Source organism: Mytilus californianus, unplaced genomic scaffold (assembly GCF_021869535.1).
Source record: "Mytilus californianus isolate M0D057914Y unplaced genomic scaffold, xbMytCali1.0.p SCAF_20, whole genome shotgun sequence".
Classification (NCBI taxonomy): Eukaryota; Metazoa; Mollusca; class Bivalvia; order Mytilida; family Mytilidae; genus Mytilus; species Mytilus californianus.
In genome coordinates, this window is record NW_026262669.1 from 3,576,168 (window position 1) to 3,600,157 (window position 23,990).

General features: G+C 34.0%; 1 long non-coding RNA gene across 1 annotated transcript in view; it reads right to left on the reverse strand.

The window, feature by feature from the left end:
* Nucleotides 1-5,883: 5,883 nt before the first annotated feature.
* Nucleotides 5,884-23,990, reverse strand: part of LOC127731711 (uncharacterized) — a 28,685-nt gene continuing 10,578 nt past the window's right edge. Inside the window, exons 3-4 of the long non-coding RNA XR_007995705.1 lie at nucleotides 9,983-10,156; nucleotides 5,884-5,940 (exon numbers count right to left, since the gene is read on the reverse strand). This is a non-coding gene — a long non-coding RNA (uncharacterized LOC127731711). The remainder of the gene's footprint in view (nucleotides 5,941-9,982; nucleotides 10,157-23,990) is intronic.

A 23,990-nucleotide genomic window follows, 5' to 3' on the forward strand; every position in this document is an offset into this window, starting at 1 on the left:
ACCAGTGGTCTTCCTTTATGCATGCTTTACGACCTACTATTTTGGGTGTATATATAAGTACCATCCAAAACAAGAATAGCTTGATTTTCAGTATTGTTCCCAAGTAATGATTGGGCCAAAGGCCTAGTGTGGTCTTTAATTACATCTTTACGTGATATATATTGACTATATATATAAAGATACGGATAACTATACATGCGATCAAATTATTTTTTGCACTTTCCGGATACATCGGCAATTCCTTTGAACTCAATTTTCACTTTGGCCGCCACCTACGATCTAAATTGTCTTTTTGTTTTTAATAAGACAAATGAATGAATAGTAAGAACATTTTAAAAAAGTGTGGATCGTGAGTGGCAGCCAAAGTAAATATTGCAGAGTTTTGCATGAAAATCCACCAAAAACGGCGTTTTCCGTAACCGTACCCGATTTTAGATACTTATTTGGACATACAAGAATTGCAATAAAACGGAAAAAACAACATATCGATAAAATGAACATATTGAATTTTAAAAAAAATGGCATATAACAGGGCCGTATTTGATGCTTCGTGACACTTGTCCTTTGCTAACAACGGCTTAATTAATTAGATCGGAAAAAGCAGAAACAAAAATTTAACAAACAGACAAAAAAAAAGACTGAACGTTCAAGGGTTTTCAAACATCCATGAAAACTAAAACAAAAGCCTCTGGCCTTTTTTTATTTTGTTCTATTTTTAATTTTGGTTCGTTTATATATTTCGGAGTTTAGTATGACGTCTGCTATCACTAAACTAGTACACAGTTTTGTTTAGGGACCAGCTGAAGCATGTCTCCTGGTGTTGCAGACCAATTGGTGGTCTTTTGGTTGTTTTTTGCACTTTGGTATGGTTGTCTCTGTGACATATTCCCCTTTTACATTCTCAATGTTAATAAAAAGAACATTGACTCTAAGACTAGGATTATCAATCAGTAAATATCCACCATGCAACGGGTTTACTTTGAAAACGTCATTAAAAATAGTCAAGAACAACCTGATCAAGCTCAGTGCAACAATGTAGGTATCGACATATTTTAGTCCCTTTAGATTAATGTGCATACATGCAGAACAAAATCATCCAGTATTGATTTTCTTTACTGATACATTTTTGTAAGATGAACAATATTTGTACAAATAAAAACAACTTCCAAAAATCCAATTACGGAGTTAAATTGATTACCTGTTACAATGTTTTAGAAAGAGATAAAAGAGTTTGTACTAAATTGAGCAGCACATTTGAAGCAGGATATGCCTACCTACACAGGTAAAATAGCTACGGACGTATTACGTCTGTAAAAATCCGTAATACGTCCGTATTATACGGAAGACCTACGGACGAATAGTACCACGGACGTAAAACGTCCGTTGCTTCCCATCCATAATACGTCCGTATCAAACCGTAAAACATCCGTTAAACGTCCGTAATACGGATTTATAATGCTACGTCCGTAATACGGATGTTTAGTACCACGTCCGTATTACGGATTTTTTGTACCACGGACGTATAACGTCTATTAATATTATGCATATTAATATATAGAGATATTTTGAAAAACAATACCTGTATGGTTTGATTTTTATGTAACAGTTATATTGCTGAAACTTTTGATGGAACTGTCAATGACAAAATGCTATACTTTATTTTAAGGTGATGATACTTTTTATCTGCATTTCCTTATATAGTCTCCTAGTGTTCTATCTAAAATTTGTTTCTGATGCAATACATACAAGGTTTTTGGCATAGAACTTTCTGTCATACAGTGACTTGTTGTTTAACAAGTTGAATATTGATGATAACTCTGATTTAAAATCTTCTTAAACATTCTGCATGATTTATATTCAAGAGTAAATCAACAATAATCATAAGTATTTCAGTGCTTGTCTTTGGTTCATATTTTGCTTTCATATATTGACTTGTTAAAATAAGGCTCTTAGTTTTCTCTATTTGTCATATCCAAACCTTTTCATAGCACACTATATAGTTGGGTTTTTTCATTGTTGGAGGACATATGGTGACCTATAATTGCTCACTATCACATCATTTGAACTCTGGTGGATATTTTTCTCATTGGCAATTCAACCAAATTTCCTTACTTTTATATGATCTTTTAATTATATATCAAGAGTAATTGATCTCAAGAGTAATTGTGAATACTGTATTGTTTCCTTTTTACAGTTTTGAATGTATCTGTTTTCTTAAAACTTTCTTAGAACACAAATAATCTTCAATCTTCTTCAAATTTCAAAATGTTATTTCCAAGGATTTTTATTCACATTCTAATTTCTTTACTTTCAAAGTCCATGAATGTCAAAATAAATGTCTTCTTTGTAAATTTGAATGTTGTATTTTTTGTAAAATTCCCATATTTGTGAGGTAGTCTTCTGTCCTGTATTCATGGTATTGGTTAATCTTCACCATGTTCACTGTGAATGGTAACTGAAATAAAATATTCATAAATAATATAAATTTAACTTCCATGAAGTAATGTTATAATAATTAATAGTCTAATACACTTAAGAGGTCCCAAACAAAGTATATGCCTATGACATATTGTGAGTATTAGCATGTTAAAATAAATTGCTTCGCCGAGTGCAGCTGGATAGGACCGCAGAGGTCCAACCCTGAACAGTTGGGGCAAAAATGGACACAATATTCGCACTTGATACAGGTCTGAATTTGGATTGTAATTAAATATTTGACAAATAATAGGTTTCTGACACAGAATAAATGTAGTCAAAGAACTAGAATTGGTTATACGATTTGAATTTATATTAATTTGTTTGCTTTTGTGCAGTACACTATGCTGTTGTGAATTGACACCCCTCCCCCAAATAATATTTGAAGACGTTTTTTTTTTAAATCGGACGATGATGTGATTTTTGGCGGTTGTATAAAAACTGCTGTCATGTCCATGTTTATTGTACTTTTTGTTGTAAGGTTGCTGTCAAACTAATGTAAGCCTTTCCTTTTACTTTCCTTTTATGAAATCTTAAAACAAAGTTGTGTGTGTACTCATATATATTAATGTGCAGAAACAGTATCAATAGATTAATCAAACAATGAAGGCATTTTGATCAAACTACCATAGCCGTAACTTGGAAGAGCTTCTATTAAATACAAGCTGTAGGTTGAACCAGTATTTACAAAATTGTCAAAGCATGTTAAGCGTACAACTCATAGGTAACCAGTACCTCAACAAGACTTAGAGTGCACATGCTGACCATTTATTTTATGTTGAAATTCTTTAAGATAAAGGTAAAATTACTAAAAGTATCATAAAATCTTAACACTTTACAGATCTTTGACCATAAGGTGAAGGTCGGATAAATCCTATCAGACAGACATCTACACCAAACGATTTTTTTATACACCAAATATAGTTGACCTATTACTTAAGCTTGTAGTACTTGAAAATCAGCCAAAATACAAAAACTTAACATTGATAAATGAAATGAGGTCGTACCCAAGATCAGATGAAACCTGTCAGACTGACTTGCCAGACTGATATACATGTACAGTTGACCTACTGCTTATAGGATTTGAGAAATGGACCTTGTCACTGATCAAAAAAGTGAAGAAGAAGTCAGGTGAACCCTTCTAACAGACATGTAGATGTTGCAAGGAACCCATATACAAAATATAGTTAAAATATCCTATAACTCATACATGTCATAAGTGAGAAATTCACATGACAAAAGAACTATATATTTTTTTCAAGCAGTTATTGAACCATGAAAATGAGGTCGAGGACAATGGACAAATGATAGACAGAATCTTTGTAACATAAACTTCTGCAAACAAGATATGAAGTCCAGGGGTTGAAGTCATAAAACTTTGCACAGTGCTCGGAGCACAAAAATCATGCTCGAAACATGAAATCAAACATTTTGATTGGTTGATTTTTGAAATCAAACATTTTGATTGGTTGATTTTGGAGTATGAGTACAAAAAACTGAGTCAAAAGTTTTATGACTTCAAGGCCAGATGTTCTACCTTCTGAAATATAAAGCTTTATACAAATCTTTGACAATGCCGCCAAAAATAGAAATACTTATGGCTATGTTTTGATAAAAAATCATTCTGATCAAAAAACAAAATTGAAAGTGTGAAATAGCATTATATTATATATATAATAATGTCCTTTGGTCTTTTAAATGACACATTGAGGATCATACCTCATCTTCTTATATTTATATGCTGGTTGAGCCTGGTTCATTGAAAAAGCTCCAAGGTTTATCCATGTACATAATCTGATTGCTATATGTTTGCAAATTCATTCTGATAATGCAAAATCATTAATTGGTTGATTGATTTTTCTTGCTTATTTTAATGTCCAGTGGCAAATATTTTATGTATTCTAAATGATAACAACTTATCAATACATAATATAGGCCAGTCTGACTAGGTACACAGCTACTTTAGTACAAGTAATCTTGATGTATAGTTCTCAAGATGCATATCGAATGTACATCTGTAAAGCTGTATATTAACTGTACAGCTATAAAGTTTTATTTAATTTGGACCATCTTTCGGTTTTTCACATTTTTGCCGTTTCCATGGTAACAGCGGCCATCTTGAAAATTCCAAACCCAAAGTGCACATCTGCACATGGGGATTGGTATTATGGAGCAGTTTTATCAATGTATGTCAAGTCATCTCCGAGAACTAAGCTGGACAAAAAGTGTGGAAGAATAATCGTAGAATAACAATATGTCCCCCCTTTTATCAAAGGGCTGACATAATAATACGCAAAAGTCGATTGTTCAAAAGCGAATTAAAGGTATTTTCTTTCATAAATTGATCAGAAAAGATATGAGGATTGGTTGATTGATGGTTTGTGATCATAATTGATCAATCAATTGATTGATCGATCGTTTGATTGATTGATTGACAGTTTGTAAAATGGTGAGGGGACATTTTTTTTCGAATTCTGCCCTTGATTAATTACTTGTTTGATATCAAAACTTGATCATGATTTGATCACTTTAATCATGATTTAATTGATTGATCAATATTTTGTATAGCCTAAAATGACACATTTTGCATTGGTTTATTCCTTGTCTATACGTTTTGTGCTGTTCAGTGACAAATATCTAACGCACAATTTTACACGTAAGATTGAGAAATATACTCTATTTCCTCTTCTTACATCAGAAAAAATGAATGGCGATTAAGTTATTATAACACTAGATTTGCTATTGCAAGCAATAGAGGAGGATGTCACCCTGTACTGAACATTGTCACGGTAGTAGCAATCATTTTGAGTGTACCAAAGTCAAATGGCACATCTATTATACATGCCTTTGATTCTGATTCCCCCCTCCCCCCTTTTCTCTTCTTGTAGAATAAGATTGATGTATATATCACATCTGTAAAGCTGTATATTAACTGTACAGCTATAAAGCTGTATATAAACTGTACATCTGTAAAGCTGTATATAAACTGTACATCTGTAAAGCTGTATATCAACTATACAGCTGTTAAGTTGATATACAGCTTTACAGCTGTACAGTTTATATACAGCTTTACAGATGTACATTCGATATGCATCTTTAGAACTGTACATCAAGATTACTTGTACTATTATAGCTGTGTAAGTTTGAAATGTAAATGCTGATAGCTTGAACTTCTGACATCTCAAGTGTGTGTGTATGGAGCAGTAGAAGGGGCAAAGTAAGGATGCATTGATGCATACATTACATGGGAAAGTGAGAAAAATAAGCAACAGTGTACATGTACAATTATACTTGAAACAGTTTTAGGTAGATAACATCAAATTATTTAAATTAACTGCAATTCTACAGATGAACTTACTTTGATGTCAGTTCTTTTTTGTATGACATTCACACCTACTAACGTACATGTTCACCAGTGATATCAATCATTGTCAATACTGTACTTTCCTTTCATTTGGTAACAAGCTAAAATTGTATTTATAAATAATTTAATCAAGAAGTCCAGACAAAAACTACATGTAGTATGAACTGATGCTTACTAATTTATACCTTTACTATATACTTTTACTTTTGAGTGAATTGAAACAAAATGTAAGCAAACAACAGAAAAAAGATCAACAGTTAAGCTTATAAAAAATTAATATAAATTATATGTGCAGATTTTAATAAAAGAACAACCTTTCAATGTATGTTGGCAATGTCTGTCAAAAAGCAAAATAAACTTCAATAAACGGTTTCCCAAGCACAGCTGGAAACGAATCCTGAACAGTTGGGGTAAAAATGAACACAATATTCAAGTTTGATATAGGTCTGAATTTGGATTGTAATCAAATATTTGACACATTATAGGGGGGAAATTTCTGGATCCGCCACTGGGTATTGAACCTTTAGATTAAAGAGATCCATACACTTAAACTAAAGTTTTTAATCCAGAAACCAAATGTCTTTAAAGGACAACAATGTGTCATAGCAGTATACGACCCCATATTGTGGTTGTATAAAAAAATTGTTTGTTCTTTTAAACTTTTTCATAACCCCCACAGAAAAAAAAGTTGAGGGCCAGTTGAGGGCCATGTGGCGGAAAGTTGAGGGCTAGCTGTTTTAAGTAAAATAGTTGAGGGCTAGGTGTTGAGCAATTTAGCTCAACTCAAACCTGGCCAAGCACTGTATGTTGGATAGATGTCGCTCAACTGGCCCTCAACTGAAGCTGGCCATTAAGTTGAGGAAAAGTTGAGCAATTGATCTTTGGTTTTCATGTAGTTGAGCAAAAGTTGAGCATTCAGACTTTGATTTTTTTGTAGTTGAGCAAAAGTTGAGCATTCAGACTTTGATTTTTTCGTAGTTGAGCAAAAGTTGAGCATTCAGACTTTGATTTTTTTGTAGTTGAGAAAAAGTTGAGCATTCAGACTTTGATTTTTGTTGAAAAAGTGAGATATAGCGATCCTACATTACGGCGGCGGCGGCGGCGTCCACAAATATTCACTCTGTGGTTAAAGTTTTTGAAATTTTAATAACTTTCTATAACTTTCTTAAACTATCCTGGATTTCTACCAAACTTGGAAAGAAGCTTGTTTATGATCATAGTATCCAAAAGTAAATTTTGTAAAAAAAAATCCATTTTTCCATATTTTACTTATAAATGGACTTAGTTTTTCTTTAAAATTTTAACAACTTTCTTAAACTATCCTGGATTTGTACCAAACTAGGATAGAAGCTTGTTTATGATGAAAACCTAGTATCTAGAAGGAAATTTTGTTAAGATTTTGTTCCATTTTTTCCGTATTTTACTTATAAATGGACTTAGTTTTTCTTGCAGTTAACATTACATACAGTCTGCAGTTTAAGTTTTTAAAACATTTATTAGATTCAAAAACTATCTAAAAGTAGGCGAGACACTGAGTTCCGCGGAACCCTTACTAATTTTTTTTATAGTTGAGGAAAAGTTGAGCAATTGATCTTTGGTTTTCATGTAGTTGAGCAAAAGTTGAGCAATTAGAAATATGAGCCGGTGATATAAATGTTATGTTCTATCTGTTTTCCATTTATCTTTGTGTAGTGCAAGAAGACAGGATGTATCATTATAATTGTACACAGAGTTTGAGGCCAAATTAAGGGAAGCACATGTTTTTATACATTTTTCTGTAATTATTTTAACTCGTAACATAAAGATAAAGATAAAAAACAAACAATATTTTTTTATCATAATATATATCAAATATTCAAGATTTAAATTAGGTAATTAACAGTTATTATTAGGGGCACATTTCATAGGGATCACACTGTCACAATACCCTAAACAACCTCAAACAAATTTAAAATTTGAACTAGCATGAGCATACACATGGCAAGCAAAGATGTCTTCTAGCTATCATGAACAAAATATGGATTTTACAATGGATGTAGATCAAAAAGTTACAAATAACTGTATTGACATTGATTAGTGCAGATGTATTCTTCTGATGACATGACTCTTGGATTTAGGAAGATTGCTGTTTTCACATATTTATGGATAACATCTTTTGGTAAGTACATTGGATTATAATTTCCACTATTTTGAATAAGTGCATAATGCTCTTTTAGTTCAAAATAGTGATATTTAAAGTGTCTTCTTAACTTTTTAGAGTGAAGAAAAAAATTAGACTATTATCAAAATGTGTAAGACAGGAGACATATTTTTTTTATTATTAAGACAATTTATTTTAGAAAGTATTACTAATAAAATAAGAATCTTCTAATATAATGAATTAATAATGAGATCTGGGGTATGACTGCCAATAAGACATCTATCCACAAATGACAGATAATTATATCTTTTTTTATGGTTGAACAACACTTTCTGTTTTGAGTATTTTTGCAATGTGCACTTTGAATACCCATTTTGTACTGACTGTTGCCATTTTGGTTTATCAAGGGGGTGGGGTAGAAATTTTTAAGAAAAGAAAATTGTTTTAGGGTTTAATGAGCAGATACACTTAATACAGTTAATAGGGTAATAGAGATTTTATTTACTATATGACATTTAAAAAGCAAGTTTAAAGCTGTCATGTAGTCTGTTGTGAATTTAGATCTTTCAGCAGTATTTTGGCTATATAAAATACACAATTTAAATTCATTTTTTCTACAATTTGTAGTCATCAGTTTGCAATGACCAGCTAATGCTCAAATTTTAAAGACCTGGCCCTCAACTATTGGTCACCTAGCCCTCAACTTTTAATGACCTGGCCCTCAACTATTGGCCACCTAGCCCTCAACTTTTAATGACCTGGTGCTCAACTGTTGGCCAGGTAGCCCTCAACTCTAATTGCTCAACTGTTGGACACCTAGCCCTCAACTATGATATTTTGCTCAACCTTGCTCAACTAATTTGCATAAAGTTGAGCATTGATAGTTGAGGGCTACCTAATTTGCATGGCAAAAATCCATGTAGCCCTCAACTGGCCCTCAACTATTTGCTCAACTGACAGCCAGCTAGCCCTCAACTGGTCCTCAACTGTTTGCTCAACTGGCGGCCAGTTGAGCAATGCAGTTGGCCATCCTATCATTTTTTCTGTATGGGAATTCATCTACAAGAAATGTAGGCCTGTTTGGGATTGCTTGCAATGCAATTTTCCTTATAAATTCAACCTTATATAGTAATGCCGGATTTTGATTGGTTGGTAACCAGAGTATTTTTCGTACATTCTAATCCTTTTTACTCTATATCTGTACTAAAAATCTGTAGTACCGGACACTACTTCTTTACTTAAAAATTAATGTAATATTTTGGTACTGTACCAGTATTTTACAGTACTTGTTTTGTACTAAAAATTTTGGTACAGAAATAATACCCACAGTGATCATAATATTCCATGTTTGAAAATCATAACTTAAAGAGATTTGAAATAGACAAACTATCAAAATGCTGAAAATGTAACGGTGTAATAACATGAATAAAAAAACTGTAGTACTTAAATTTCAAGTACAAATCAGGTACTGTAAAATACAGGAACTTAATATCATGATAATTTTAAAGTAACAAAATGGTACTAAATATTAAAAGTAGATTTCTAGTACTACATAATTTTGGTACAGAAATAGTACCTATGCAAAAGTAGCTGTGTAACCAATTTCAAGTTCTTTGACTACATTTATTCAGAAAACTGTAATGTGTCAAATATTTATTTACAATCCGAATTCAGAAACTTGTCAACATTTAAGTTAAGTACTAAGGAGTATTATTACTACAACTGCACAATATAAATGACTTTACCATAAGTTATTTCTTGGTTTCCTTAAACTGACCTCATCACGAATATCAACAAATTGTTTACAGTTTTGTAAAAAAAATAATTTGTCACTTCTAACATGGATAATAATAATAATTTTCGACTTGCCCACAACAAGAATCAAAACTTTGAACTCTATGACCTCAAACTTTACAAAAATCTTGAAAACTACATGTACATGATGTACCGAGTCTGACAAGAAAAAAAAATATTCAAATAAAGTCATCATTTTAATAACATACCTCTCATCACAAAATTATTCATTGACTACTGCTCCTCTGTGCTCATATGCACATAAATCAATATGACAATCTATGAATCCACTATATAATCTAGACATCAATGACCCAAATGAATTCTGTTCTGTTGCTTAGCTTCTCCTACTTCTCAAAGTACTTGTACTTTCATTGAAAATGCTAAAAGAAATGATGTTTAATGAAATGAAGTTATAATATCTGCCAAAATAGCCTTTAATATTTGATCCGGCAAAATTGGCTTAGTTTGATCTTTTAAAACTAGACCAACAAACTTTCCCTGAAAAAATTGAGGCTTCCAAGAGCCTCAGTCACTCACCAGTATCCACTGTGGTTTTGGAAATCATGTAAAATAACGTTTAAATCATAATAAATAGTATTAGATACCCCAATAATGATTGTGGCCAAGTTTGGTTAAATTTGGCCCAGCAGTTTTAGAGAAGATTTTAGTAAAAGATTACAAAAATTTACAAAAAATGGTTAATAAAATTGATTATAAAGGGCAATAACTCCCTAAAAGGTCAATTGACAATTTTGGTCCTGTCGACTTATTTGTAGATCTTACTTTGCTGAACATAATTTCTGTTTACAGTTTATCTCCATCTCTAATAATATTCAAGATAATTGCCAAAAACTGCAAAATTTCCCTAAAATTACCAATTCAGGGGGCAGCAACCCAACAACAGGTTGTCTGATTCGACTAAAAATTTCATAGCAGATAGAACTTAACCTGGTGAACGTTTTAACTCCACGTCAGATTAGCTCTGAATGCTTTAGTCTCAGAGATACATGGTACTCCGAACTGCGATGGTCACGCCGAAGTGCGATGGTCCACGCTGATGTGCGTTGGTTAACACGCTGAAGTGCAATGGTCCATTGTGACACTAACTTGTTGTTAGATACCCAGAAGTGCGTTGGTGGGTACGCTGAAGTGCGATGATCTAACTGTGACGTTGTGTATACTAGCTAAATGCAATGGTCTGAAGTTGAAATCCCATTTTTAAATGTGGCGGTGTAGTGGTTAGTGTGCTAGCCTCGCATTTGGAAGACCGGGTTTTATGGTCAGGTCAAACTAAAGACTTTAATTTTTAATTTGCTAATGTTTTGCTTAGTATACAACAGTATGAGGCAGAAAATAGACTGGATGGCTCAGATTAAGTATAATGGATTCGAGTTGGGGGACTTGGTTTTTATAATGAGCGTTTTAAGTGCGATAAAAAATAAAACGGGTATAGCACGGCGCTCTTTGTAGTACTAACTAAGCAGGATACATTTAATTTTATCAAATATACTAGTAACTTGTTCTTGTCATGTCAGTAGCTATGAAATTTCTCACAACACTCATGCATCTATTTATTTAATAAATCATAACAGTTTTTAAGAAATGAAAACTACCGATTACATTTATGCTTGACATATAGTGAGACATGACGCTTGTTCTGTCAATAGCTTGAGAATTAGCTGATTTTTCGCTAAGCAGCAGAAACTGAGAATTACAACAAGTTGGCACCATTTGGGTTTCTTTAGGCCTAACCCATAGCAGAATATTAATACTTTAAACAAAATAAAATAACCAAGATTGCCCGTTTTCTTACAAAGCATGCCGGATTCATCTCGAGAATAAAACAAAATTATCGCTACTTGATATAACGAAAACATTGCTAATAATTAATTTATTATTTTAAAAGTTGTCCACACACAATCATGTGATGTTTACTTGAGGAGAAGTCAAATTTTATATAAGACCAAGACATGCTCAAAACTGTTTGGGACTTAAATTGTTCGTTTCATTCTGTTTCCTTTCCTTCGTACGTACAAAACCTTCATCTACAAATCTTATTCTCCTGCCTGTGAATCAATTTGTTTCATAACGTTGTATTTGAAAACGTCATAATATCAAACGTCATGCAAAATCATCTCACTTCATTGAAAGGACCATCGCACTTCAGCGTCCCCATCGCACCTCCGAGTCCTACACATGTATCAGCCAAAAACTGCATTTTACCCCTATGTTCTATTTTTAGCCATGTTGGCATGTTAGTTAGCAGGAGAAGTCATCGGACACATATTTCTAACTAAATATCCTAATGATGTTTGTGGCCAAGTTTGGTTCAATTTGACTCCGTAGTTTCAGAAGAGAAGATTTTTGTAAAAGTTAACATGGACGGACAACGACGACAGACGCCTTGTGATGAGAAAAGCTAATAAACAGCTGTGTCACGAGCGCATGATACACCCGTTGTCTTGTGTGTGAAGTTTTATGCAATAATCATAAATAGTTCTGAGATACGGCGCGACATGTGAAAACCCCCCTTTTTTACAAAAAACTCAATAACTCTAAAATAAAATTTTGAATCATCACCAAAAAGTATACAGATCTTACGATTAATACAAATAAGAAGTGTGTAAAGTTTTAAGCAATAATACGACATATTTTTTGAGATATGGCGCGACATGTGAAAAAACACACCCCTGTTTTAGCTATAAAGTCCTGTAATAGAGAGACCAGAATAGTTTATTTTGTCCGCCATTTTGTTTTCCAGTTGACAATTTTACTAATATTCAAAGAAATTGAAATATCATTTTCTTGTTGTTCCCGTATATCCTTAGTGTCATTATATTGTTAAAATGAAGGATGAAAGGTTGTGTTTTCTATTATAATAAAATATTTTGATTACTTGTAGTAATAAATTTTCATTTTCAGGCGAATTCGCGATGTTTTTTCAAAAGAATGTCATCCGCGGCACGCATTTCGAGCAGGGATAGCCCTCTTCAAACTGGAATAGAAATATGTTCCTGACGTCATATCGATCTAATTTTGTTATCCAATTAAAGAGCAGGGTTTCTTTTTCCTTTTGGTACCAGTCAAATGTCACCTTCCGGTTTCTATGACCTTGCAATTTCAATAACAAAAGTTCAAGTCGAAAATTTACCAGATTAAGTAAGAATTTTACTTTTTTGACCGAGATATTTTTAATCTTCAATATTTTATCTTTAAAGCGATCTAAATCTCTCCTTAAAATTTAACCGGGAACATATTTCTTTTCAGCGTCGAGTAATAACAGTGCCTACGTGAAAATGTCCAGTGAACAGGAATGTTGGAAACGGCTGTCGGAGTTCAACGTTAATCGAGAAACAGTGGTCGCTTTGTTGAAGGACGAGAATTATACCGGTTAGTTCTCATATTTTATGCTTTTAACTTTTTTTAAGCTTTAGAAATAAGGAAAATAAAAGAATTTGAATAACGATAAAGCAAATAAATTGGGGCAATAGGGGGTGGGGCATAGATATAAATGTAAGTTTATCGTGAAAAAGGAACCGAAATAGGGAAGTTTCAATGAGACTTAAGTGTCAGGTCAATAAACAAAGGGTTCTGGTTCATTTTTTAGCAAAGATACTAATTATTTTTATAGTTTATCGGAAGCTTGTCACTGTCACACTGATTATAAGATAATTTCTAAAATTTAAACCTAGATCATGCACATGTTACTTTAATATACCTATCTTTAGGTAGAGGAAATTCCTTACATAAATATGTTTCAAATTTAGCAACGGATATCCAATCCACACTTGCACAGGGTGTTTTTATGTTAATTTTTACATAAAATTAAAAAAAAATAATACTGCATCATTTTAATACATGTATGAATCATGTTCCATGGCATTAGAACCTTTTCTTTGTGGTCCCTTCTTTGTGTTTTTCAGCTTAATGGATATTTAGAATTGTTCGAACATCTAGAATGTCAGCAAATTTGGATGATGTAGCCTTTAATAGATGTTGCATTGCTGGATGATAAAACTATATGAGTGAACTCATTGCTTAACAAGTCAATATATGATAATGCCATACCATCGTAGAAATATAAACCATACTTATCTCTTACCACCACCAACCAATGATCATGATGTCATATTATTTTCACCATCGCTGGACGATGACAATTTAGACCATGGTATATTTGTAACACGTACCTGATGAAATAATAGGTGAGGTATTTTAAACAGTAGAATGTTCAACAAATGGGCACATATGTGGGGTATATGTTCATGAGACAGCAACAGATTAACTGGCAAAGTTTTTAATATACTTGGTTTTTTTTGGGTACGATTATTATTTCAGATGGTTGGTCGTTAGAGAAATTAAAGAGCCCAATTTGGAAAGAATTTTATTTCTGGGATGCAGTCATTAAAGTTGTTGAAGAAGAAGAAGAAATGTCAATTAAAGAGAACTTACCAATAGCTTTTAAGAACTTTGATATTTTAATTACTTCTGTGTCATCTTTTGTAAGAAAAATTAGAAACAGAATGGCTCTGATTTTAAAACGCATTGATGTTACTTTAGGTTATGATGTAGTTTTTGGAAATGAAAATTTTAGTGAAGTAGGGCCCTATTGTATGAAATATGGTATTTCATTACAATGGTTAAAGAACCCCTCTAAGTTGGAAGGTATTTTGAATTTACCAATTGGTTTAATTGTAGAGTTACAAAAACTCAGACTCCGACACAATTTCACTTTTAAAGATTTTTCTGTTTGGATAAAATTAATGTTGGGTCTCGATTATTGTCCTGATGTCGGTTTTTTGAGGAGACAAATGGAAAGTTTTTATGAAAGGCAGCTAGCTCTATCTAAAAACAGTAAAATAGATCAAGACATGTACTTGGATAGTATATATGTACCCCCCAAAACCAAATATAATGCTACAGGGAAAAATGAAGGTGAAGGCCTTCAACAAAGGCGTCCTTGTTTAAACACTGTAGATGGAGAGAAATGTATGTTGAAAAAGAATGTACAAAATCTTGAAAACAAATTGAAAATTGCTAGGCATGCAAGAATGAATGCAAATTTAAAATTAAATGAATTAAAGAAGAGCAATGTGAAACTGAATAAAAAATATGCTACATGCTGTATAAAACTGTCCAACTTTTCTACAAGAAATGTAAATAAAAAGCTAAAGCGGAGGCAAAAGAAAATACAGTTTCTTCAGTCAGAAAATAGCAAACACATTACAGAAAAAAAATTAATAAAACAGAAGTCAGAAATAAGCAAACAAATTCATAAACAAACATCATCACTATTGAAATATTACTGCGACAAGTATAGAAATTTGAAAAAAGCTAAAGTCACTCAAAATTTAACACAAAAAACATGCAACAAGGAAAACATTGAGGTTTCTTCACTTAGAGAGAAAGTTTCATATTTAGAAAATGAAAATTTTATTTTCAAAGATGAGTTGGAAGAACTTTCACAATCAAAAATGGTCACTACATTTCATGAAGGTAAATACACAGATGATGTACGGGAGGTGTATGCTACATTGTTATCTATGAATGTAGGCGTGAAAAACATAGAAAATGTCATAAAAACAGTTTTAGAAAAACTTGGAGGTTTAAAAGTAGAAAGGCTTCCTAAAAAAACCTTTGCAGAATATATGATGGTTGAAGCTAAGGCATTAGCTCAAATTCAAGCTGCAGAAGCTATGTTAAATAGTAATTTTAATACGTTACATACAGATGGGACAAAGCGTATGGGTAGGGAATTTGGGGGGCTTCAAGTTGGTACCGATTCCGGGCAACTCTCTTTAGGTATTTCGGAACTTGTGAGTGGCAATACCGAAAGCTTTTTAAAAATGATTGACCAAATTTTAAGTGATATGGGTAGTTTATTAGAAACTGATGAGGATATAGCTGTAAAGAAGGCAAAACTACTTTTGTCAGTAAAAAATTTAATGACAGATCATCATATTGTAAATACCTGTTTGAAAAATTGTTTAGAAAAAATGCGTTTTGAGTGTATACCGGAAGATGGGGATACACCGGAGGAAGTTAGAAAAAAAGTTGCTAAATTAAATGGTTTTAAATGTAATTTGCATGTTATTGTAAATTTTGCTTCCCAGGCAGAAATTGGCCTTAAACAATGGGAAAAAAATATTTCGAATTTAGATAATGTTGAAGATAATAATGTTAATTTTACTTATAATCAGTGTAAAGAATTAAGTTCTTTGGATTGTCAAGTGGCCAATGTTATACAAAACTAAATTTAAATATAAATTTAATAAACAAAACAACAGTAAAGTAGATTCAACATAAATGAAATAATGAAATGAATACATGCAAATGTAACTAAATAAACACACACAAAACAGAACTAAATATAATGTTGTGAAATAAACAAAATGAAATTAAACAATTACAGTCCGCACACCTCCATCCACTCTGCACACTTCCCGGTAAAGGTTGAACGTTGCACGTACTGTAGAATAACTTTGGGTTGTTCCCCTTGGATTTCTTTTAATATAAAACGGACAGAAAATAACTGTTTTCACACATTTTTGGTTGATTCTAAATTGATGAAAAGAACACTAGATTTTATACTTTTACTGCAATGATAACTTCAATGAGCAATGACGACTTGAAACTGCATAATACTGCACGGACTGCTCAATTCGTTTAACATATATTTAAACGGACTTCATTGTATATTTATAACGGATATTTTCACCGACTCCAGGCGTTGTAATTGATATCAGCAAACATCGAGTTGTAACCATATTACTAGTAACACCCTTTGTATCTCCGACACCATATATCACCGACCAGTCGACGGTATTTACTACGTGCTGTACGCACACCAAAACCGGGCCTAAAAACCCCTGCAAAATAAATATTGAACCCAAAAATTACTTACTTTATCTATACATTTGCATGATACAGCAATTTTCCGACATTTTGGACCGCGAGTAAGAAATATCATCTCGACGGCAAAATAGACCTCAATGAACGATATAAATAAGTAAAAATGTCTTACCCGAGTGTTGTAATAATAAGCCTTGGGATATCCATGTCCTAAACTGACAATTATAATACCCAACTGCTACTTTTACCAACTCTAGACTCCGCACAAGCGTGTGCTTTATTCAATGGCCATGTGTCAACTGATTTCAAACTCAGCTGTGAAATTTCAATAGGTGCCTAATCACGTGATACACATGAAAGGTCTGCTTGACTATATAGTCCGGTGTTAACGAAAATAAGCCCTAACATAAAATATAGTCCTAAGTGAAATAGATATATATAAATAAATAAATGGAGTTTGTTACAAACGTCCCTTTCCTGAAGACTAAAGCACATTTTAGTCCAACCAGACTAACAAACTCCAAAACAAATCTGAAATAAACTATATCAGGTATATATGACAATATATGTACCTATCAACCTATATAAAATAAAAAAAAACCGTAAAACTTTAGTAGCATTCTAGTAACACTCAGGGGTCATCTAAATATCATCACATCTAGATAATACATCTGCAACAATGTTCGTCCTGCCTGCAATGTAACAAATAGTAAAATTAAATTCCTGAAGTATTAAACTCCAACGGAGTAACCGTTGGTTACTGGTTTTCATCCTCTGTAACCACTGTAAAAGGAGCATGATCAGTACAAATAGTCAACTTTTTACCCTCAAGACAATTCCTTAACATCTGTACCGCCCAAACTATGGCAAAACACTCTTTTTCTACCACTGCATAGTTACACTCAGCTCCAGAAAGTTTCTTGCTGATAAACATGATTGGACGCCTTCCGTCGTCAAACTCCTGTTCTAATACAGCACCTAGACCCGTCCCTGACGCATCAGTCTGCAAAATAAACTTTTTAGAAAAATCTGGACTCCGTAAAACAGTCACTACAAATACAATCTTTAAGTTTATCAAAAGATTTTTGTGTTGTATCTGACCACCTAACTTTATTTGGTGCATTTTTCTTTGTTAGGTCAGTTAACGGGACGGATATGTCTGTAAACTGTGGTATACATTTTCGGTAAAAACCTATCAGTCCGAGAAATGATCTAACCTGTTTCTTAGTTGCAGGTTCTGGAAACTTCCGTATAGCAGAAACCTTGTCCTGGACAGGTTTGATATTGCCACTTCCTGCAATATGACCTAAAAATTCTAGCTCACCATAGCCGAATGAACACTTGCTCGGTTTGGCAACGAGCCTTGCCTGTCTCAACGAATCAAATACTGCTCTCAAATGCTCAATATGATACTCCCAAGTATCGCTAAATATACCAATATCGTCAATGAACGAATCAGCGAAATCTTCGTATCCTGCAAGGACTTTGTCCATCATACGGACGAAAGTAGCACCTGAATTCATCATTCCAAACGGAGTGACGGTAAATTGATAATGTCCGAAATGTGTAATGAATGCACTCTTCTGTCGGCTATCTTTGTCGAGCGGTACTTGCCAGTAGCCCTTGGTTAAATCAATTTTACTTATATACTTTGCTCTGCTGACTTTATTCAATACTTCGTCCATTCTCGGCATTAAAATCGGGTCGAAAATTGTCTGTTTGTTTAAATCTCGATAATCGACACAAAAACGAAGTGTGTTGTCTTTTTTCTTGATAAGTACTATCGGAAATGCATATGGACTATCAGACGGCTCAACTATACCGGCATCTAACATATCATCAATCTCTTGTTTGACTTTATCTCTGAGTGCGTATGGTAACGGATATGAACGCTTGTATATCGGTTCATCTGTCTTTGTAACTACTCTATGTTCTATAATATTTGTTACTTAGGTACGTCACTAAAGATGTCATCGTATTCATTCAGTAGTTCTTTTAACTGTTGGTTTTCTTCGTCTGTTAACTCTGGTGATATTTTGACGTCATCTGCACTTTCTTTTCTGTTCAACACAGGAGTTATAGCTGTAGACATCTCATTATCATCTGTACTGTCATCTGTGCTAAGACCTGAAATTAAATTTAAGCACGCAGCAATATCTGTTGGAACACTATTATCAATATTATTATCTACCCTTTCATGCCACAACTTCAACATATTCACATATAATACTTTGTCCTTTCCTCTGACCCTAATTTTATAGTCAACAGGACTAACTTTGTCAGTTACTACAAACGGTCCTTTCCAACTTGCTATCAGTTTTGATGTATGTGTAGGTAGTAATATTAGCACCTTCTGGCCAACTTCTAACTTTCTGTCTCTAGATTTTCGGTCATAGTACAATTTTTGTCTCTGTTTTGCTTTCTTTTCATTTTCATTTGCATACTCAGCCATTGTTCTCATCTTTTCTCTTGTTTCTAACAAATAACTCAATACAGAGTTTTGACATGTACTTGGCTCTTCCCATTCCTCTTTAAGTACTGCAAGAGGACCTCTTATGTGTCGGCCGTATAACAATTCAAATGGTGAAAAACCAGTGCTCTCATTTGGCACCTCTCTGTATGCAAATGATAAGTAGGGGATATATTCATCCCATGTTTGTGGCTTTAATCGTGCATATGCTTTCAGCATTTTCTTCAAAACGCCATTGAACTTTTCACAAAGTCCATTACACATTGCATGATAAGGACTAGTACGTAACTAACTTATTTGTAATAGTCTACATACCTCAACCATCAGTTCTGACATAAAGTTACTGCCTTGGTCAGTTAACAGCTCCTCTGGTATGCCAACCCTAGAAAATAAACTTATAAGAGCATTTGCAACTGTACCAGCTTCCTGGTCTTTCAAAGGAATCGCCTCTGGATATTTAGTGGCGTAATCAACGCAAACTAAAGCATAACGGTTCTTGCTATCAGTCATAGGTAAAGGGCCAATAAAATCAAGAGCAATGCGCTGGAATGGCTCATCAATAGGTGGTATGCTTATCAATGGAGCTCTTGGTACTCTACCTTTAGATGTACCTATCTGACAATCAGGACAAGACCTGCAGTACTCTGCAATATCATTAAAAATACCTGGCCAGAAAAAGTGTTGCATGATTCTGTCTCTTGTCTTCTTGTTCCCCAGATGACCTGCTAATGGTATGTCGTGTCCCAATGAAAGAACAGTCTCTCTCAGCTGTCGTGGTAATACAATCCGATGGTTAACTTCTCCGCTTGGCTTCGTATACACTCTATAAAGTAAATCTGAATAATACATAAAATACGATTCATGATTTTGATGGTCTTCACCTACATATGATCGTACCTTATTCAAGTCCTCATCTGTCTTCTGTAACTCTATTAGCTGCTTCTTGTCACAAATCTTAAATTCACTAGTAATCTCTGAAAAATCTATAGAATGAGATATAGGTGTATCGCAACTACGCTGAACTGCTGTCCTGTCTATCATCCTATCTTCTACATCTTGCTTCTTCCTTTGAGATCTAGTCTCAATTGCATGACAAGGGACAGCATCATCTGAAACAAAAATATCTTCACCTCGTGTCACATGTACTTCATCCATACTATGTGGTACTGATGTGTTCACATAGTTTCCAACTATAAGATCTGCGAACGGTGTATCTAAAATCAATGCAATAATATCCCCTGAAATATAAGGAGTAGAAACATTAATATACACATCTTGACACTGCTTCACCGTACCGTCTGCTAAGCAAATATCTCTAGTCTGACCTGTTAAGAAATCTGCATTAGTAAACCTGCTATGAACAAACACAGTAGAACAACCTGTATCTCTCAAAACAGAGACTTTGTCACTGTTAATCTCACCTTCAACTATATCAAGTCCATGTACCTGTACCTTGTTGCCATTGCATGAAACTCCAGGCAATTTAACAGTCACGCCACTAATATAATCATCCACTTTATGGTCCTGCTGAGCCTGTATGCACAAACCAAACTTACCTGTCTTAAACATTTCCCCTGTTGATCGGTTTGTCCTTGCAGGACAATTTGTTGCTATATGGCCTATGTTTTTACAAATAAAACAAGTCCTAGTCTCTGTGTTTGGTTTCTTTTGGGAATTCTTACCTTGATGTTTAGACTGCTCTGTATAATCTAAATGTTGTTTGGAACTTACCTGTTCACTCTTGTGAGCTTGTTGAAACGCCTCTGCTTTATCTACCAATTCGTCGACCGTTTTTGGTTTTTGTTCCTTGATCCAAAGTTTCAGCTCTTTACTACAACTTACCATCAACTGTTCTCTAGTAACTAAATTAACAAATTTATCAAAATCAGTGCCTATCGCTTCACGCTCTATCCAATACCTAAGAAACCCTACCAGTCTTACTGCAAATTCCTTAAATGACTCATCAGAAAATTGACCAGCACTTCTGAACTTTTCTCTGTATGCGTCGGCAGTAAGCTCATATCTAGATAAGATAGCAGTTTTAATTTTATCATAATCTCTACTGTCCTCTTCTGACAATCTAGAAAATGCTTCTAAAGCTTTCCCACAAAGTAAAGGGACTAATCTGAGGGCCCACTCTGGCTTGGGTATTTTATGTAAACCCACAAACTTCTCAAATGACCTTAAAAAAACATCCGGGTCGTCACCTTCCTTAAACTTGGGAAGTTTTGACTTCAAATTTGACTTGCCCTGGGGTTGCACTACCCCCTGTGTCAGCTCTTTGTCCCTAAGCTCTAACTCTTTTAATCGTACCTCTCTTTCCATCTCTACCTTTCTCATCTCTCTCTCTGCCGCTCGCTCTTCCCTCTCTGTAGCCTGCATGTTTCTTAACAGTTCCAAACATGTCTCCACCTTCTCTCCCTTCTCTAGTAAATCTGCAACCCAAGCGGGTAATCCACTTGTCATGCTGCACAATACAAATAATAATAAATCAAAGTAAATGTAAATGATAACAAAAATAATAATCACAAAATTCAAATAAAATGTTCAACAAAAATGTTCCCTCTTGTATGTTTGACAATGTTCCTAATATGACAATTGGCACAGTGACAATCCCACCGCTGCCACCATTGTAAAGAATTAAGTTCTTTACATTGTCAAGTGGCCAATGTTATACAAAACTAAATTTAAATATAAATTTAATAAACAAAACAAAAGTAAAGTAGATTCAACATAAATGAAATAATGAAATGAATACATGCAAATGTAACTAAATAAACACACACAAAACAGAACTAAATATAATGTTGTGAAATAAACAAAATGATATTAAACAATTACAGTCCGCACACCTCCATCCACTCTGCACACTTCCCGGTAAAGGTTGAACGTTGCACGTACTGTAGAATAACTTTGGGTTGTTCCCCTTGGATTTCTTTTAATATAAAACGGACAGAAAATAACTGTTTTCACACATTTTTGGTTGATTCTAAATTGATGAAAAGAACACTAGATTTTATACTTTTACTGCAATGATAACTTCAATGAGCAATGACGACTTGAAACTGCATAATACTGCACGGACTGCTCGATTCGTTTAACATATATTTAAACGGACTTCTTTGTATATTTATAACGGATATTTTCACCGACTCCAGGCGTTGTAATTGATATCAGCAAACATCGAGTTGTAACCATATTACTAGTAACACCCTTTGTATCTCCGACACCATATATCACCGACCAGTCGACGGTATTTACTACGTGCTGTACGCACACCAAAACCGGGCCTAAAAACCCCTGCAAAATAAATATTGAACCCAAAAATTACTTACTTTATCTATACATTTGCATGATACAGCAATTTTCCGACATTTTGGACCGCGAGTAAGAAATATCATCTCGACGGCAAAATAGACCTCAATGAACGATATAAATAAGTAAAAATGTCTTACCTGAGTGTTGTAATAATAAGCCTTGGGATATCCATGTCCTAAACTGACAATTATAATACCCAACTGCTACTTTTACCAACTCTAGACTCCGCACAAGCGTGTGCTTTATTCAATGGCCATGTGTCGACTGATTTCAAACTCAGCTGTGAAATTTCAATAGGTGCCTAATCACGTGATACACATGAAAGGTCTGCTTGACTATATAGTCCGGTGTTAACGAAAATAAGCCCTAACATAAAATATAGTCCTAAGTGAAATAGATATATATAAATAAATAAATGGAGTTTGTTACAAACGTCCCTTTCCTGAAGACTAAAGCACATTTTAGTCCAACCAGACTAACAAACTCCAAAACAAATCTGAAATAAACTATATCAGGTATATATGACAATATATGTACCTATCAACCTATATAAAATAAAAAAAAACCGTAAAACTTTAGTAGCATTCTAGTAACACTCAGAGGTCATCTAAATATCATCACATCTAGATAATACATCTGCAACAATGTTCGTCCTGCCTGCAATGTAACAAATAGTAAAATTAAATTCCTGAAGTATTAAACTCCAACGGAGTAACCGTTGGTTACTGGTTTTCATCCTCTGTAACCACTGTAAAAGGAGCATGATCAGTACAAATAGTAAACTCTTTACCCTCAAGACAATTCCTTAACATCTGTACCGCCCAAACTATGGCAAAACACTCTTTTTCTACCACTGCATAGTTACACTCAGCTCCAGAAAGTTTCTTGCTGATAAACATGATTGGACGCCTTCCGTCGTCAAACTCCTGTTCTAATACAGCACCTAGACCCTTCCCTGACGCATCAGTCTGCAAAATAAACTTTTTAGAAAAATCTGGACTCCGTAAAACAGAGTCACTACAAATACAATCTTTAAGTTTATCAAAAGATTTTTGTGTTGTATCTGACCACCTAACTTTATTTGGTGCATTTTTCTTTGTTAGGTCAGTTAACGGGACGGATATGTCTGTAAACTGTGGTATACATTTTCGGTAAAAACCTATCAGTCCGAGAAATGATCTAACCTGTTTCTTAGTTGCAGGTTCTGGAAACTTCCGTATAGCAGAAACCTTGTCCTGGACAGGTTTGAATTTGCCACTTCCTGCAATATGACCTAAAAATTCTAGCTCACCATAGCCGAATGAACACTTGCTCGGTTTGGCAACGAGCCTTGCCTGTCTCAACGAATCAAATACTGCTCTCAAATGCTCAATATGATACTCCCAAGTATCGCTAAATATACCAATATCGTCAATGAACGAATCAGCGAAATCTTCGTATCCTGCAAGGACTTTGTCCATCATACGGACGAAAGTAGCACCTGAATTCATCATTCCAAACGGAGTGACGGTAAATTGATAATGTCCGAAAGGTGTAATGAATGCACTCTTCTGTCGGCTATCTTTGTCGAGCGG